Source organism: Salmo trutta, chromosome 9 (assembly GCF_901001165.1).
Source record: "Salmo trutta chromosome 9, fSalTru1.1, whole genome shotgun sequence".
NCBI classification, from domain to species: Eukaryota; Metazoa; Chordata; class Actinopteri; order Salmoniformes; family Salmonidae; genus Salmo; species Salmo trutta.
In genome coordinates this window covers 13,637,437-13,657,568 of record NC_042965.1, presented here as the reverse complement: position 1 = coordinate 13,657,568, position 20,132 = coordinate 13,637,437, and the positions used below count along the sequence as shown (strand labels likewise).

The 20,132-nt window shown below is 44.0% G+C and overlaps 1 long non-coding RNA gene across 1 annotated transcript; it reads left to right on the top strand.

Annotated features, from left to right (window-relative positions):
• Positions 1-391: 391 nt before the first annotated feature.
• Positions 392-948, top strand: LOC115199621 (uncharacterized). Its single transcript, XR_003879391.1, has 2 exons — positions 392-463; positions 718-948. It is a non-coding gene; the product is annotated as an uncharacterized LOC115199621 (long non-coding RNA).
• The last annotated feature ends 19,184 nt before the right edge of the window (positions 949-20,132 follow it).

Below are 20,132 nucleotides of genomic sequence, written 5' to 3'. Positions count from 1 at the left end.
TGGTCAGATGAGACCAAAATGGAGCTCTTTGGCATCAACTCAACTCGCCGTGTTTGGAGGAGGAGGAATGCTGCCTATGACCCCAAGAACACCATCCCCACTGTCAAACATGGAGGTGGAAACATTATGCTTTGGTGGTGTTTTTCTGTTAAGGGGACAGGACAACTTCACTGCATCAAAGGGATGATGGACGGGGCCATGTACCATCAAATCTTGGGTGAGAACCTCCTTCCCTCAGCCAGGGCATTAAAAATGGGTCGTGGATGGGTATTCCAGCATGACAATGACCCAAAACACACGGCCAAGGCAAGGTGTTGAGGGAAGGTTGTGTGGGAATGTGAGGAGTTGATCAAGCCTTATGTTATCTGTTCTCATCCCTCAGGACTGATCCAGGACTGAGAGATGACGGGAGAAGATTTCATCGGCATGCTGCTCTATAATCCTGAGGAGAAGAACATAGCAGGTGGGCAGTTCAACTCATGGTCTGTGTAAATTCCCAATAAAGAGAGATATAAAATGCACAGTGTGTTGTAATTGCAGTTTGCGATTGTCATCCAGATAGCTTTAGGTGGAACATTTTATTTCCAGGTGATGTACATAAAAATAAAGACATTTATAAGTACTGTAGTTTGTGGCCTGAGAAAATAACCTTTAACTCAGTCGAATACCATGACCAAAACCAGATTGTTTTTAGCCTTGTTTATTTCACATTTTAAGGTCACTTATAATGGGAGACAAGAGGCCGTGTTGTTTGACTGGAAGCCAGAGGTTAGTGGTGAGGATGCCAGTGGAATTTATTTTGACGAGGAGCTCTTCGTGAAGCCTCAACAAAATCCAATATAAACAAATAAATTATCCTCTACTGAACCATGGAGTGTGGCAGCTAAACAAATGTAACAGTTTCTGCACAGAATTGAATGCAATAAAACATAAATACACACACACACAGTTGTCGTTTTCCCTTTTTCACACCCACGCTGGACATGCGTCTGGTTTACCTCCCAGGGTGCCACCCACCAAATGTGTTACAATTCTGGGCATAATTACAGCAGAGCTCTCACTGTTTCCCTGGCTGATTCCTAGAAAAACTTATTCGGAGTTACATCTGTGTTTGAATAACAAATCATAACAATATTGTTCCCATTGAATGAATCATATTCCCCTCCATATTCCTCTCCTACCATAAATATAGAGCAGGGGGTTGGGGAATTAGGGGACTGACAGTGAGTCCTAGAACAACAGTTGGGCGGTACAAGCACAGCCATAACAGGGCATAATGTAGTAGACCACCCTGGTAGTCAACAGCCTACAGTGAACCCACCCATATTATACCTTGGCAGTCTTGCCAAACAGCTTCTATCCACAGGCATCTCATTTCGGACACAAGCCCTGTTTTATCTCCCTACGCCTGCAACCACACAGACCTTTTCCATACATGTACCCCTTTGCTTACATAAGCAGTAAGCAACAAAAAAAATCACCATTAAATGTGTGCCACAAGTCAAAACTATGCAATATATATATATATATACGCGGTACATGTATGATTGCTCTCTCACATACAATTCCTTTTTTGACGAGAAAAAGGATGAGTGACCGGCAACACTCATCCTCGCCTCTACCCTCCCGTCCTCTCTAAAGGAACAAGTCTATCAAAATACTCCCACCAAAATGTCACAGTTGACTGCTATGTCGGTGTTGTGTTTAGTTGGAGGGCCACAGCGGGCGTCAGAGAGAGTTGGGGATGTTTACTGTGAAATAGGCCCCATTTAAAGCTTTATGGAAGCCATCTGGTCCATTTTCACCTATTTGTTGACTCATTGGTTGGCTAATTAAGAGAGTTAGCGTTATTACCGGAGTACTTTTCAAACATACACACACATTCTAACGTGGCCACAGCAGTAATCATTTATTCATTGCACTTGAAAGTCTGGGATGATCTACTCAGGGTCTCCTGACACTTGACATTTTAAGATAGGTCAAGTAATCAAACATGGGATAATCTTCCGCACCAAGGAAATGTTTTATGCATGATCATTTACAAATAAACATTGTCTCTCTCCGTCTCGCCTTGTCTGCAGGTCCCCAGGTCTGTACCATATTTATTCCAATCATGACAGGTGACAGAGAGAGAGAGAGAAACAGACAGAGGCGAGAGAGGGAGACAGAGACAGAGAGAGAGAGAGGGGAAAAAGAAAACAAAGAGAGAGGCATTTACACAGAATCTGAATCCACATGGGCATAGAGAGAGCAGTTAGCAGCAGCTGGTTTGTGTTAGAGTTCAAATCAAATTTGTATTTGTCACATGCTTTGTACACAAGAGGTGGAGACTAACAGTGAAATCCAGAGAGAAAAAAAGATAAATAATATAAAAATATGAACACAAGGAATAGATACACAATGAGTAACGATAACTTGGCTATATACACAGGGTACCAGTACCGAGTCGATGTGCATGGGGTACAAGGTAATTGAGGTAGATATGTACATATAGGTAGGAATAAAGTGACTAGGCAACAGGATAGATAATAAACAGTAACAGCAGCATATGTGATGAGTCAAAAAAGTTAGTGCAAAAAGGGTCAATGCAGATAGTCCGGGTAGCTATTGGTTAACTACACTGAACAAAATTATAAACGCAACAATTTCAAAGATTTTACTGAGTTACAGTTCATATAAGGAAATCATTCAACTGAAAAAATTATTAGGCCCTAATCTATGGTTTTCACATGACTGGGAATGCAAAAAAACAGTCGGTGTCTGGTGTGACCACCATTTGCCTCATGCAGCGCGACATATCTCCTTCTTGAAGAGGTGATCAGGCTGTTGATTGTGGCCTGGGGAATGTTGTCCCACTCCTCTTCAGTGGCTGTGCAAAGTTGCTGGATATTGGAGGGAACTGGAACATGCTGTAGTATATGTCGATCCAGAGCATCCTAAACATGCTCAATGGGGATCCCAAACATGCTCAATGTCTGGTGAGTATGCAGGCCACGGAAGAACTGGGACATTTTTAGCTTCTTGCAACATGGGGCCGCGCATTATCATGCTGAAACATGAGGTGATGGCGGTGGATGAATGGCACGACAATGGGCCTCAGGATCTCATCACTGTATCTCTGTGCATTCAAATTTACATTAATAAAATGCAATTGTGTTCGTTGTCCATTGCGTATGCCTGCCCATAACATAACTCCTCTGCCACCATGGGGCACTCTGTTCACGAAGTTGACGTCAGCAAACCGCTCGCCCACATGACGCCATACACGCTGTTGGCCATCTGCCCAGTACAGTTGAAACCACGATTCATCCGTGAAGAGCACACTTCTCCAGCGTGCCAGTGGCCATCGAAGGTGAGCATTTGCCCACTGAAGTCGGTTACGACGCCGAACTGCAGTCAGATCAAGACCCTGGTGAGAATGATGAGCATGCAGATGAGCTTCCCTGAGACGGTTTCTGACAGTTTGTGCAGAAATCCTTTGGTTGTGCAAACCCACAGTTTCATCAGCTGTCCGGGTAGCTGGTCTCGGACGATCTTGCAGGTCAAGAAGCCGGATATGGAGGTCCTGGGCTGGCGTGGTTACACGTGGTCTGCGATTGTTCGCCGGTTGGACGTACTGCCAAATTCTCTAAAACAATGTTGGAGGCGGCTTATGGTAAAGAAATGTATATAAAATTCTTTGGCAACAGCTATGGTGGCCATTCCTGCAGTCAGTATGCCAATTGCACACTCCCTCAAAACTTGAGACATCTGTGGCATTGTGTTGTGTGACAAAACTTCACATTTTAGAGTGGCCTTTTATTGTCCCCAGCACAAGGTGCATCTGTGTAATGATCATGCTGTTTAATAAACTTCTTGATATGCCACACCTGTCAGGTAGATGGATTATCTTGGCAAAGGAGAAATGCTCGCTAACAAAATTGGAGAGAAATTACATTTTTGTGAGTGATTCATTTGGATCTTTTATTTCAGCTCATGAAACATGGGACCAACACTTTACATGTTGTATTGATATTTTTGTTCAGTATATTTAAATAACTGTTGAGCAGTCTTATGGCTTGAGGGTAGAAGCTGTTCAGTATGCTGTTGGTTCCAGACTTGGTGCATTGGTACTGCTTGCCGTGCGGGAGCAGAGAAAACAGTCTATGACTTGGGTGGCTGGAGTCTTTGACAATTCCTCTGACACTGCCTGGTATAGAGGTCCTGGGTGGCAGGGAGCTCGGCCCCAGTGATTTACTGGGCCATACGCACTACCCTCTGTAGCGCCTTGCTGTCGGATGCCAAGCAGTTGCCATACCAAGCGGTGATGCTGCCAGTCAAGATGCTCTCAATAGTGCAGCTGTAGAACCTTTTGAGGATCTGAGGGCCCATGCCAAATTTGTTCAGCCTCCTGACGGGGGAAGAGGCGTTGTCGTGCCCTCTTCACGACTGTGTTGGTGTGTGTGGGCCATGATAATTCCTTAGTGATGTGGACACCGAGGAATTTAAAGCTCTCAACCTGCTCCACTACAGCCCTGTCGATATGGATGGGGTGTGCTCGGCCTTCCGTTTCCTGTAGTGCAAATCAGCTCCTTTGTCTTGCTGACGTTAAGGGAGAGGTTGTACAACACTGCCAGGTCTCTGACCTCCTCCCTGTCCTGGTGGAGGAAGATTGTGCAGGAGGCTGTCTCCTCATTAACACAACCCTAGGATAGAGAAAAGGAGAAGGGGGTCTGGACCAAATGGTCATTTGGTCCTAATTACGCCAGGTGTCATTGAGAGAGAATACAGATGTTTCTGTTAAATTAGTCTCCCTTGTTGAACGGCGAAAAGTGTCTGGTCTCTCTCAGCCAGTGAACCTCCAGTGTTAAAAAGAGCAGTGACTTCATCTGGATCCCCAAAGCTTGTCTTCAAAAAGAACATGTTTTACGTTTTCCCTAGAAGCTTTCATTTTCATGAGAAAAAGTCCCCTTGCTGATCAGTGAGAAGTATCTGGTGTCATGTGGTGATGGTGTGCTGGATGCTGTTCTGTTCTGTTCTGTTCTCCCAGCTGTCCAGACTGTCTGGCTCACTGGGACATTCTCCTCAGTAAGTCTGTCTGTCAGTCTATCCCCTCAAACCCCCCACTCACTCAGCCCCCAGCATATTGCCCACTGTCATAGGACAGCTAGCTCTCCCAGTGAACACCTGTGATTACTTTATGCCTCGCTGTATGTCGCTCTCAAATGTCAATATGCCTTGTATACTGTTGTTTAGGTTAGTTATCATTGTTTTAGTTTACAATGGAGCCCCTAGTTCCACTCATCATACCTCTGATACCTCCTTTGTCCCACCTCCCACACATGCGGTGACCTCACCCATTCTAACCAGCATGTCCAGAGATACAACCTCTCTTATCATCACTCAGTGCCTGGGCTTACCTCTGCTGTACCCGCACCCCACCATACCCCTGTCTGCACATTATGCCCTGAATCTATTCTACCACGCCCAGAAATCTGCTCCTTTTATTCTTTGTCCCCAACGCTCTAGGCGACCAGTTTTGATAGCTTTTAGCCGTACCCTCATCCTACTCCTCCTCTGTTCCTCGGGTGATGTGGAGGTAAACCTAGGCCCTGCGTGTCCCCAGGCACCCTCATTTGTTGACTTCTGTGATCGAAAAAGCCTTGGTTTCATGCATGTCAACATCAGAAGCCTCCTCCCTAAGTTTGTTTTACTCACTGCTTTAGCACACTCCGCCAACCCTGATGTCCTTGCCGTGTCTGAATCCTGGCTTAGGAAGGCCACCAAAATTCGGAGATTTCCATACCCAACTACAACTTTTTCCATCAAGATAGAACTGCCAAAGGGGGAGGAGTTGCAATCTACTGCAGAGATAGCCTGCAAAGTTCTGTCATACTTTCCAGGTCTATACCCAAACATTTCGAACTTCTAATTTTAAAAATGAATCTCTCCAGAAATAAGTCTCTCACTGTTGCCGCCTGCTATCAACCCCCCTCCGCTCCCAGCTGTGCCCTGGACACCATTTTTGAATTGATCGCCCCCCCCATCTAGCCTCAGAGTTCGTTCTGTTAGGTGACCTAAACTGGGATATGCTTAACACCCCGGCAGTCCTACAATCTAAGCTAGATGCCCTCAATCTCACACAAATCATCAAGGAACCCACCAGGTACAACCCTAAATCCGTAAACATGGGCATCCTCATAGACATTATCCTGACCAACTTGCCCTCCAAATACACGTCCGCTGTTTTCAATCAGGATCTCAGCGATCACTGCCTCATTGCCTGTATCTGCTATGGGTTTGCGGTCAAATGATCACCCCTCATCACTGTCAAACGCTCCCTAAAACACTTCTGCGAGCAGGCCTTTCTTATCGACCTGGCCCGGGTATCCTGGAAGGATATTGACCTCATGCCGTCAGTCGAGGATGCCTGGTCATTCTTTAAAAGTAATTTCCTCACCATCTTAGATAAGCATGCCCCGTTCAAAACACAAAAACATCCTGTGGTGGACTGCATAGCATCGAAAGTCCCCGCGATATGCAACTGTTCAGGGAAGTCAGGAACAAATACACACAGTCAGTCAGGAAAGCAAAGGATAGCTTTTTCAAGCAGGAATTTGCATCCTGTAGCTCTAACTCCAAAAGGTTTTGGGACACTGTAAAGTCCATGGAGAACAAGAGCACCTCCTCCCAGCTGCCCACTGCACTGAGGCTAGGTAATACGATCACCACCGATAAATCCATGATAATCGAAAATTTCAATAAGCATTTCTCAACGGCTGTCCATGCCTTCCTCCTGGCTACTCCAACCCCGGCCAACAGCTTCCCCCCGCAGCTACTCGCCCAAGCCTCCCCAGCTTCTCCTTCACCCAAATCCAGATAGCAGATGTTCTGAAAGAGCTGCAAAACCTGGGCCCGTACAAATCAGCTGGGCTAGACAATCTGGACCCTCTCTTTCTAAAACTATTACCCCTATTACCAGCCTGTTCAACCTCTCTTTCGTATCGTCCGAGATCCCTAAAGATTGGAAAGCTGCCGCGGTCATCCCCCTCTTCACACCCTAGACCCAAACTGTTACAGACCTATTCCCATCCGGCCCTGCCTATCTAAAGTCTTTGAAAGCCAAGTTAATAAACAGATCACTGACCATTTCGAATCCCACCATACCTTCTCCGCTGTGCAATCCGGTTTCTGAGCCGGTCACGGGTGCACCTCAGCCACGCTCAAGGTTCTAAACGATATCATAACCGCCATTGATAAAAGACAGTACTGTGCAGCCGTCTTCATCGACCTGGCCAAGGCTTTCAACTCTGTCAATCACCGTATTCTTCTCGGCAGACTCAATTGCCTTGGTTTTTCTAATGACTACCTCGCCTGGTTCACCAACTACTTTGCAGACAGAGTTCAGTGTGTCAAATCGGATGGCATGTTGTCCGGACCTCTGGCAGTCTCTATGGGGGTACCACAGGGTTCAATTCTCGGGCTGACTATTTTCTCTGTGTATATCAATGATGTCGCTCTTGCTGCGTGCGATTCCCTGATCCACCTCTACGCAGACGACACCATTCTGTATACTTCTGGCCCGTCCTTGGAAACTGTGCTAACAAAACTCCAAACGAGCTTCAATGCCATACAACACTCCTTCCGTGGCCTCCAACTGCTCTTAAACGCTAGTAAAACCAAATGCATGCTTTTCAACCGTTTGCTGCCCGCACCAGCCTGCCTGACTAGCATCACCACCCTGGACGGTTCCGACCTAGAATATGTGGACAACTCTAAATACCTAGGTGTCTGGTTAGACTGTAAACTCTCCTTCCAGACTCATATTAAACATCTCCAATCCAAAATCAAATCTAGAATCGTCTTTCTATTTTGCAACAAAGCCTCCTTCACTCACGCCGCCAAACTTACCTTAGTAAAACTGACTATCCTACCGATCCTCGACTTCGGCGATGTCATCAACAAAATAGCTTCTATTACTCTACTCAGCAAACTGGATGCAGTCTATCACAGTGCCATCCGTTTTGTTACCAAATCACCTTATACCACCCACCACTGCGACCTGTATGCTCTAGTCGGCTGGCCCTCGCTACATATTCGTCGCCAGACCCACTGGCTCCAGGTCATCTATAAGTCTATGCTAAGCTCCGCCTTATCTCAGTTCACTGGTCACGATAACAACACCCACCCATAGCACATGTTCCAGCAGGTATATCTCACTGATCATCCCCAAAGCCAACACCTCATTTGGCCGCCTTTCCTTCCAGTTCTCTGCTGCCAGTGACTGGAACGAATTGCAAAAATCGCTGAAGTTGGAGACTTTTATTTCCCTCACCAACTTTAAACATCAGCTACCTGAGCTGCTAACCGATCGCTGCAGCTGTACATAGTCCATCTGTAAATTGCCCACCCAATCTACCTACCTCATCCCCATACTGTTTTTATTTTATTAACTTTTCTGCTCTTTTGCACACCAGTATTTCTACTTGCACATCATCATATGCTCATTTATCACTCCAGTGTTAATCTGCTAAATTGTAATTATTCACTCCTATGGCCTATTTATTGCCTACCTCCTCATGCCTTTTGCACACACTGTATATAGACTTTCTTTTTTTTCTACTGTGCCATTGACTTGTTTATTGTGTTATTGGCTTGTTTATTGTTTACTCCATGTGTAACTCTGTGTTGTTGTCTGTGTCACACTGCTTTGCTTTATCTTGGCCAGGTTGCAGTTGTAAATGAGAACTTGTTCTCAACTTGCCTACCTGGTTAAATAAAGGTGAAATATATATATACATTTTTTAAAGTCCCTTGTCCTGGAACATGTACACTATGGGTATCACTATCAACATCACCCCTGGATACACTGGCTTGCCCAAAAGTACCAAATAAAATACATTAGGTCTCCCTGTATGTATATGGGGATGTAAAGCAATACAATGTGTTTACCCCACTTGTCCTTCCCCCAATGTCTTTTAAATCATTTTGCAAGATACAAACAAACAATTAGGATGTAAAGTAAATATTTGTCTAATGATTTTTCCCCTTTGTCAAATGATGAACGTCCATGCAGCGCAGTGAATTTATCTTCAGAGAGCTCCAGAACTGGGTGGAAGAAGTCCTCAGAGATTTGATAGTCCATCTATAGCTTTATCAGTTGGATTCCATCTTCAGCAAAGCACTCTCTGTATTCACAGATACTGCCATTTCTTTCATAAGAAAGCTCAGACAATTCCTCAGAAAGAATGCCCTGGAATTATTCATGCTTTTCATGCTCACTTGCTTCCCTCTCTGTTTTACAAGTGAAATGAAGAGAAGGTCTGCCAACATCTGGCCAGAGCAAGAATCCAGTAAATCCACTTTTATATTTGACGTTTTATCATTGAGAGTGCTGGCCTGCGCCACATGCGCCCCGTCTCTCAGGACAACAGGATACAGACATTGGATTCTTTGGGTTGATATCCTTGGCGTGTCAACCCTCAAGGATGAAATCACCATTACACTGGAAGTCTGAGGCTTCACTATTCCCGTCCCACTTTTCCTTTCCTGGTAGAATTACTGTTTTACACTTTTATCCCCTGCATTATGAAAGGAGTCATTTGAACTGTGCTCAGCATTGTGGGTAAATGTGAGATAGTTAAAGGAATATGTGTTGTTAATGATCTCTTTAGAGGATATGACACCTCACAACATGTCTGACCTATTAGCCTGGTCATTCTTGGTGCTTGTTCCCTTAGATCATCACCATTTAAGCCCCCTCTAGGTGGGAGAGAGACCCCAGGATTGTGTTTTTCTATCAAACTTTTACAAATGGGCTTCCTGTAAGAATGGGAAACATATGTGCCGTGTGGGTTATCTGGATGATCAAACTGTCTGCAGATCATTGGTGTGTAAAGAGCATTTACTTTTCGGGATAGATATGATTATTCTAAAAACAAGACAAAAACACTGTTACACAAGTTATACTAGTACGTTTCAAAGGCAAATTCAACATTCAGTCTAAATGTGATATCTTGTTTCACAACATCATTGGTCACTTGTCCTGTGTCCTGCATGTTCTCAGCTCTGCATTCTGCGGAGTGGTAATTTGACGTCTGTGAGAGACTTCCTATCACGCGGTATTATATGGTGAGTATTCTGCATGTCTCCATGGAACACTAAGAAATAGTAGCTTTAGAAAACATCCAGTCTCAACACATCCAACCATTAAACTGAATCTATACGGCCAGAGTGTCACATTGTGTGCAAGGCAGAGGAGATTACATGGGGGAAATTGATTTCAGCAACAGTTGGGCCCTATGCATCACGTGTGGTGAGAGGAGGCTTAGTGGCCTCACTGTCTGCTATGGAGGAACTGGATTGTATTAAGTTACAATGTCAAACAAAGTAATTGGAGTTCTATATACACCGAGTGTACAAAACATCAACAACACCTTCCTAATATTGAGTTGCACCCCACTTTTGCACTTCAATTAGTGTAGATGAAGGGGAGGAGACAGGTTAAAGAAGGAATTTTAAGCCTTGAGAAAATTGAGAAGTGGACTGTGTATCTGTGCCATTCAGAGGGTGAATGGGCAAGACAAAAGATTTAAGTGCCTTTGAATGGGGTATGGTAGTAGGTGCCAGGCACACCGGTTTGTGTGAAGAACTGCAACACTGCTGGGTTTTTCACACTCAATAGTTTCCCATGTGTATCAAGAATGGTCCACCACCCAAAGGACATCCAGCCAACTTGACACAACTGTATTGGAGTCAACATGGAAAGGAGGATACTTAGTCAGTTGTACAACTGAATGCATTCAACTGAAATGTTTCTTCCGCATTTAATCAGAGAGGTGCGGAGGGCTGCCATAATCGACATCCATGGCGCCCAGGGAACAGTGGGTTAACTGCCACGCTCAGGGGCAGAACAACAGATTTTTACCTTGTAAGCTCAGGAATTCAATCCAGCAACCTTTCAGTTACTGGCCCAATGCTCTAACCACTAGGCTACCTGCCGCCCCATGGACCAGCATCCCTGTGGAATGCTTTCGACACCTTGTACAGTCCATGCCCCGATGAATTGAGGCTGTTCTGAGGGCAAAAAGAGGGGGGTGCAACTCAATATTAGGAAGGTGTTCCGAATGTTTTGTGTACTCAGTGTACACAATCCATGTCTCAAATGTCTCATCTTCACTGACTGAAGTGGATTTAACAAGTGGCACCAATGAGTGATCATAGTTTTCACCTGGATTCACCTGGTCAGTCTATGTCATGGAGGGAGCAGGTGTTCCTAAATGTTTGCAAACTCAGTGTACGGTAGAGAGGAGTAAGAAGTAAATATTTGTTAACTGCCACTCGACTGTACAGTATTTATTATGTATGTCTAGTGTCTTTACATGCAAAGGGGTCCCTTATCAACCATGGCTGCAGTATTTTAGTTCCACCTTTACTGAAGCAGCAGGTAGAACTGGAGGAGGAAGTGGGTGATTAGTGAAGGTGTGACAGGGATCATGACCAGTGGAAGCAACACAGAGACACGGACATCTGTTTAGACAGAACACCTACCGTCTGCAGCCCCAATGCTGAGGCACCTTCAGAGAAAACATCATTCACCATACCACAAAACCCGGCTCTCCCGACGATGTTTTCACTGCCGGTCAGACCATTTCCAGAGTCCCTTGTTGTATTGTCTTATGTTATGAAGAAGGTCTGTGTGAGTGAGTGGATTCCATAGAAATACTGTAGCAGTAGAAAGATCTGTCATAGCATTTAGCTTCAGATTTGCTGTGAACAACAGCTGTCTGTGATGTGTGTGGTGGTAAGTATTAAGTGGAAGAGGGGGGGATCTGAAGGATGGTACAATGGTCACATTCTTCATTAGCTTCGATTCTGCTTGCTGTCGCCAAGCCAGCATTCCAGCCAAAAGGGTAGCGGAGCCATTGGCTTAGTGCTGAATGTCAGAGACCTCTGGGATTTGTGTGGACCCATCAGAAACTCCTTTTGATCACAACTGGAAAGAATAAGGCGTAGGCCGGAATTCAATCTCTGCAATAGTCCCAGTTGGTATTAAATAGAACGTGGAGGCCACGGCCGCCTGTGGGGAAAACAACCCATGGTTACCTTGGTTACACCATTGGCTCGCAGCAAACACTTGACCTTATTTAAAAGCAATTTTCTTGTTATCTGCTTGTTTTAGCCAATTACAAAACTACATTTAAGATAAGTACAACATGTGTAAAGACTACTTTTCAACGTTGCCTGCTCCCAACCGTTCTCAATACTTGGTCGAGAGGAATTCTGTTTTATGACATAATACCGACTCGGAGTATGTGTAGAACTAGTATGGGCCATATGTACCTTCTGATTATTAAATCAATTAGTTACACTGTTCAAACCATTAAGAAACCTATTTTGATTTAGATGAAAACATGTATTATTTTTCTGCAGTGCACATTTTCTGAAGTGTAGACTTGATTGCGTTCCATCCTGAAATGTGTATTTGCAATGCGCTGCATAACTCATGAGGCTTTTAAAGAATGACCTGCCCACTCACATCATAAATCCAATATTGATTTTGCATTACAAAAAAACATCCATCTGTAAATGAATGCCAATAGACATGCATCAAGGATATGAGGAATCGCCGTGGCATTTTAAACAAACCCATCGATGTTCCGCGCCTGCCTCCAGTCCGACAGCTGCTCTGTACTGTTGACATCTTGCCCTATTGTAGCCGAGGAGCCTGGCACCACATGTCAAGACAGAGAACAGTCTCACTTATGGCATAGCTGAGTGAGGGTAAGGTAGCCTAGCCCTCTTGGTGGTATTCCAGTGTGCCAGGCCAGCTGTTGGGATGTCGTGCTGGGCCTTGGGCTGATTGCATTAGATGTGTGACTGAGCGTTGCAGTACATTGTTCTTGGCCCAGCCCCAACCCATTTGGTCAGTCTCTCTGCTCTGCTCCCCAACACCCAGACGAACACTGCTTTTCCCTTCTTAAACTGGGCCCAGATAAATATTAGGATATTTGTTTTATTTGTTATTTTGTTTCTGAAAAATAAGAGAGGAGGGTGTTGCCAGTGTAAATGCAGTCTGGAAGTGATTTGTAAAATTCATATTATTTTTTTTATTGGGGATTCCTCTGCTTCACTCAGTGTTTCTGTTCCTCCGAGGCTTCCTGTTGGAACATGATAATCAGCATGACTTCAGTGGAGTCGGTCAGTAGTATGGAGGGACAGAGAAATACCGCAGCAGACAGATGATGTCATTACACGGATTCCCTTTGATCTTGTTACGGTCAGTACAAAGTAATATGTGTGTATGTCATAGTATGTCGGAGTGCAGTAGAATGTAGACAGCAGCAACATCTGTAATGACACATCTTAGAGTGACTGACAGCATCCAAATAAATGTTAGTCCACTACACATACATACAAAAAAAGAACCAATGAATAATCGTTGATAACTACAGGACGGTCACAGTCTGGAGAGGCATATCGGTGATCATACCACACCATACCTTTTGGGCCTGTTTGTTGACAGATGTATCCTCTGTCACCATAGTGACCAGATCCTTGCCAAGTGCTGAAATATTAGAAATATGTTTAGTGTTCTGGATGAGTGGCCTCAGGCACATTGTATTTAATATGGTGTGACTTTTTTCATGCTTTATTAGGTTGCCCAAACGGCTATTTATTCTTCTAAATGGCTCTATTGTATTCAGGTTTGACTACAATGCTGTAATGTCTAATCCATAGGGGAAAGAACACACAGTGAACAAAATGCATAGGCTATGCTTCATTCGTGAGTTCGTATTAAAAACCAGCACTGGCTAATGTTTGGAATGCACAGTGAATAAATCAATCATTACACACATACCCTATGTCGACCATAGCGCCACAAACACCTACTCCAAACCTCACATTGTTAAGCCAGGCATTTTCTTTGCAATCCTCCAACGCCTCTGATCCAACAGCTAAACATTGTGATTCATTTGGAAGATTTCTTTCCACCACTGATGTTTCCAGTGTGCTCACTGTACATGCCCTGCAGTGTATAGCAGCAAGCGCATACCAGCCTGAGCCTGAGTAGGAGTCTCTGTGCCTGAGGCTGATGCTCTGCTACAATATGTGTTGCCAAGGTCCCGACACAACCACTCCTCCTTGATAATCTCCAAAGAGTCCATTGTGTCTGATACAATGGCTTCCCTTAGTGCTCTCTTTAGACCACTAGGCTAGACTGCAGGAAAGCCCCCTCTAAAACTAGCATGGGACATCATTGAATGTGTGCCAGCTCCCACAGACAAGTGAAGGGGAAGGCACTTAATACCTTTAATTGGATAGTTATTGAGTATGAGACCCCTGGGCCATGTCTTGCACATTAGAGCTAATAAAGCCTACAGGTTTGACGACAAGACAGCTAATCATGAGTGCCATTCACCTTCCTCATTATAAAAGGCTTTGGCCTGCGCTCATAGTTCCCTGTCCCAGTCCTGCTCCCTACATCCTGCTCAATCAACTGCTTTTCAAGTGACTGACTGGCTGCAGGAAATAGCCTATGGGATCTTAATTAAAGTCATGTTGAGGCTGCACATATTGTTCTGGACTAGCAAACGCTTTCATGAGCTCTGCTTCCTCAACACATTTCATTTAGTCGGCACTGGCGAAATGTGTTAGCAATGTGTTATCAATAGGAATTAAAATAGTTACTCAGAACTTAATCATTTACGTGGAATGGATACATTGTTGCTGAGCTTATAAAACTCTACAATGTGTTTTGCGTGCAGTGTTCTGTTCAATGTCTCTCATAGAGATCTAATGTCTATAGTAGTTCTTGGATGATCTCATCCTCAGATTCAATTGTCAATCGTTGCTTTGCTCTCCCACCTGATTTTTTTTGAACGGCATATGAATTGTTCTTGTCAACCTCACTTAAAGTTTATGTGCCAGAAAAATCTCTGGCCATATGATTTGCTACAGATCACAAAATATCTGGCCCGTCAATCATCATGTCATTTTCTCTGTTCATGTTTCAGAGCTCAGTGACTCTGGGGTTTTCATGGCTGGAGATGTTCATTTCCTATATGTCCATAATGAGACTAATATACGGAGAGGTCTCTGTGCACTCGTTTGGAACAGGGTGTAGAGCTAGAGATGCGTGTAGAACATGCAAAGGTCTCTATAGCGGGTGTGGATGACATCATCATTGAAAAAAGGCCTTGTAGAAGGTCTTGGAGGACAAGCTTTCTCAACATTAACCCAATCCATTCCTGTCCACGTAAATAAAGCTATACATCCGCTTCTTTTATCAACAGCCGACTCAGGTGATCTCCGGTCCTGTGACACTTAAGCTCTAGTGTCAGGAAGGATACAGTGCTGCATATTTGAGGTTAATTTGACACGGTTGAATTGGACTGAGATCGTGAACAGGGTCATCACTGGAGCAGGAGGCCCTGTTGATGTGAACAGGATCACTTTGAGTAACAAGAGAGCCTACGTGTTAGACAATGGGACCTCAGCACCCTGAGTCATGTGAATTCTCACCGTTCCTCATTACAAAACTTTGACTGACCATCATTGTCCCATGTTGCGTGACAACAACATGTTAGCATCTCACTGTACCGGTGAAGTTAGCTAGCAATCAGCCATTAACAAAACCATAAAACAGAGTTCATTACACAGAAATCTGTACCTCTCAATCTTGTGATGGAAGTATTGGCTGTATTAGGCGACGAGAATTCCAACATTGTGTGCAAAGCTGTACTTTAAATAGTGTTGTTGAGGGGGTGGTTCGTGTTCCCAAATGAGGACCACATGAGAGGACCACACCCCTTATACATTTATCTCATGCTCCATTTCCACTCCTCCCTCCAGCATTGCCTGGCTCAGAGCTCAGAGCTAAAGTTGAAGAATTTCACATCCCGAGCCAGCCAATTATCCTGCCCAACCCTTGTTACCAAGACCTCTGGGCAGGCCGGCTCCTTTAGTGCACTTGGACTTCCAATCAAGCAGAGCCGAGTGACCTTTGTCCTGGAACAAAACACAACTCATGAGAGTGAGTTTGTGGTGCTATTCAGGGAGAGTTAACCACACACAAAAAAACTCAAGAGGAATCATCGAGTCATTCAACTGCGTCCTGTCAACACATAACACTGGGCAGGGAAAGTCCTGCTCCCAATGGCATCCACTGGGTCTGCCTGTCACATTTGGATTTCTAACAGCAATATTTAAAAGTGGATTTTTTTTACGTCATCCATAGCACAGAGACAAGCACAACGGGTTGTGCATAGTAATAAACTCAGCAAAAAAAGCAACGTCACTTTTTTCAGGACACTGTCTTTCAAAGATAATTCATAAAAATCCAAATAACTTCACAGATCTTCATTGTAAAGGGTTTAAACACTGTTTCCCATGCTTGTTCAATGAACCATAAACAATTAATGAACATGCACCTGTGGAACTGTCGTTAAGACACTAACAGCTTACAGACGGTAGGCAATTAAAGTCACAGTTATGAAAACTTAGGACACTAAAGAGGCCTTTCTATTGACTCTGAAAAACACCAAAAGAAAGATGCCTAGGGTCCCTGCTCATCTGCGTGAACATGCCTTAGGCATGCTGCAAGGAGGCATGAGGACTGCAGATGTGGCCAGGGCAATAAATTGCAATGTCCGTACTGTGAGATGCCTAAGACAGCACTACAGGGAGACAGGACAGACAGCTGATCGTCCTCGCAGTGGCAGACCACGTGTAACAACACCTGCATAGGATTGGTACATCCGAACATCACACCTGTGGGACAGGTATAGGATGGCAACAACAACTGCCTGAGTTACACCAGGAACGCACAATCCCTCCATCAGTGCTCAGACTGTCCACAATAGGCTGAGAGAGGCTGGACTAAGGGCTTGTAGGCCCGTTGTTAGGCAGGTCCGCACCAGACATCACGTAGCCTATGGGCACAAAGCCACCGTCGCTGGACCAGACAGGACTGGCAAAAAGTGCTCTTCACTGATGAGTCGCGGTTTTGTCTCACCAGGGGTGATGGTCGGATTTGCGTTTATCGTTGAAGGAATGAGCATTACACCGAGGCCTGTACTCTGGAGCAGGATCAATTTGGAGGTGGAGGGTCCGTCATGGTCTGGGGCGGTGTGTCACAGCATCATCGGACTGAGCTTATTGTCATTGCAGGCAATCTCAACGCTGTGCATTACATGGAAGACATCCTCCTCCCTCATGTGGTACCCTTCCTGCAGGCTCATCCTGACATGACCCTCCAGCATGACAATGCCACCAGCCATACTGCTCGTTCTGTGCATGATTTCCTGCAAGACAGGAATGTCAGTGTTTTGCCATGGCCAGCGAAGTGCCTGGATCTCACGTCTGGGACCTGTTGGATAGGAGGGTGAGCGCTAGGGCCATTCCCCCCAGAAATGTCCGGGAACTTGCAGATGCCTTGGTGGAAGTTGTGGGGTAACATCTCACAGCAAGATCTGGCAAATCTGGTGCAGTCCATGAGGAGGAGATGCACTGCAGTACTTAATGCAGCTGGTGGCCACACCAGGTACTGACTGTTACTTTTGATTATGACTCCCCCTTTGTTCAGGGACACATTATTCCATTTCTGTTAGTCACATGTCTGTGGAACTTGTTCAGTTTATGTCTCAGTTGTTGAATCTTGTTATGTTCATACACATATTTACACATGTTAAGTTTGCTGAAAATAAACGAAGTTGACAGTGAGAGGACGTTTCTTTTTTTGCTGAGATTATAACATTTCCAAATTAAAATCCTTTCTGTCAAAATTGTGTATCAAAGACTGTGACATTACGAATAAAAAAATTGCCGTGCTGTAATTAGTCATGCACATTTCTGTGTAAACTTAACCAAACCATCAAAATAGATTAAAAATACATATTAGTCATTAAAGTGGTTGTTTCAAAATAAATCAAATATGATAGTAAAATGCTCAAAAGATATTTATGCAAAACTTTATTTGAATTAGTGGTCTTCATAACTCTTCATAACGGCAGTACATGCACTACATAGAGGTACAATCATTTATGACTCATCATAGATCAGAAACTGTCGGAGGTTCATGGATTATAATTCCTTTAGAAGACGGTACTGTACATCTGTATGCATTTACATAATTGACCTCCATGACAGTTCATTTCCTATGAAGTAATGGTTTACAAATACGCCAAAATGATGATGACAGATGTAGTGACCGTGTAAATGTTACTAGCAGCAACAACCGTATAGTTTTCATTCAAACAAAAAATTAACATATAACTTTATACAAAATGTATGCAAAGCAACAACAATGGAGATATGAAGTATACATTTCTGGAAAATTACAAGTGAATACAACATCTTCAGTTTAGAAACTCGTGTATATTGTTTTTGTGAGTTCATATACAGTACCAGTCAAAAGTTTGGACACACCTACTAATTCAAGCGTTTTTCTTTATTTTTACTATTTTCTACATTGTAGAATAATAGTGAAAACTTCAAAACTATGAAATAACACATATGTAGTAAGCAAAAAAGTGTTAAACGTGGGAACTCTTCAAACTCTTCAGTAGTCACCCTTTGCCACCCTTTGCCTTGATGAAAGCTTTGCACACTCTTGGCATTCTCTCAACCAGCTTCACCTGGAATGTCTTGAAGGAGTTCCCACATATGCTGAGCACTTGTTGGCTGCTTTTCCTTCACTCTGCGGTGCAACTCATCCTAAACCATCTCAATTGGGTTGAGGTCGGGTGGTTGTGGTGGCCAGGTCATCTGATTCAGCACTCCATCACTCTCTTTCTTGGTCAAATAGACTTACACAGCCTGGAGGTATTTTGGGTCATTGCCCTGTTGAAAACAAATGATAGTCCCACTAAGTGCAAACCAGATGGGATGGTGTATCGCTGCAGAAAGCTGTGGTAGCCATGCTGGTTAAGTGTACCTTGAATTCTAAATAAATCACTGACAGTGTCACCAGTAAAGCACCCCACACCATCACACTTCCTCCTCCATGCTTCACGGTGGGAACCACAGATGCGCAGATCATCCACTCACCGACACTGCGTCTCACAAAGACACGGCGGTTGGAACCAAAAATCTCAAATTTGGACTCATCAGACCAAAGGACAGATTTCCACCTGTATAATGTCCCTTTGCTCGTGTTTCTTGGCCCAAGCAAGTCTCTTCTTCTTATTGGTGTCCTTTAGTAGTTGTTTCTTTGCAGCAATTCAACCATGAAGGCCTGATTCATGCAGTCTCCTCTGAACAGTTGATGTTGAGATGTGACTATTACTTGAACTCAGTGAAGCATTTATTTGGGCTGCAATCTGAGGTGCAGTTAACTCTAATGAACTTATCCTCTGCAGCAGAGGTAACTGGGTCTTCCGTTCCTGTGGCGGTCCTCATGAGAGCCAGTTCCATCATAACGCTTGATGGTTTTCGTGACTGCACTTGAAGAAACTTTCAAAGTTCTTGACATTTTCTGGGTTGACTGACCTTCATGTCTTAAAGTAATGATGGACTGTCATTTCTCTTTGCTTATTTGAGCTGTTCTTGCCATAATATGGACTTGGTCTGTTACCAAATAGGGCTATCTTCTGTATACCACCCCTACCTTGTCACAACTGATTGGCTCAAACACATTAAGAAGGAAAGAAATTCCACAAATTAACTTTTAACAAGGCACACTGGCAGGTAGCCTAGTGGTTTGAGCGTTGGACTAGTAACTGGAAGGTTGCAAGATTGAATCCCCGAGCTGACAAGGTAAAAATCTGTCCTTCTGTCCCTGAACAAGGCAGTTAACCCACTGTAACTAGGCTGTCATTGAAAATAAGAGTTTGTTCTTAAGTTAAATAAAGGTAAAAATAATAATAATTGAAACGCATTCCAGGTGACTACCTCATGAAGCTGCTTGAGAGAATGTCAAGAGTGTGCAAAGCTGTCATCAAGGCAGAAGGGTGGCTACTTTGAAGAATCTCAAATATAAAATACATTTTGATTTGTTTCACACTTTTTTGGTTACTACATGATTCCATGTGTGTTATTTCATAGTTTCGATGTCTTCACTATTATTCTACAAGGTAGAAACTTTTGACTGGTACTGTATATTCAAAGCATCCCTCATCCTCACTGAAAGAAACAATTTGAACAGTTAACAC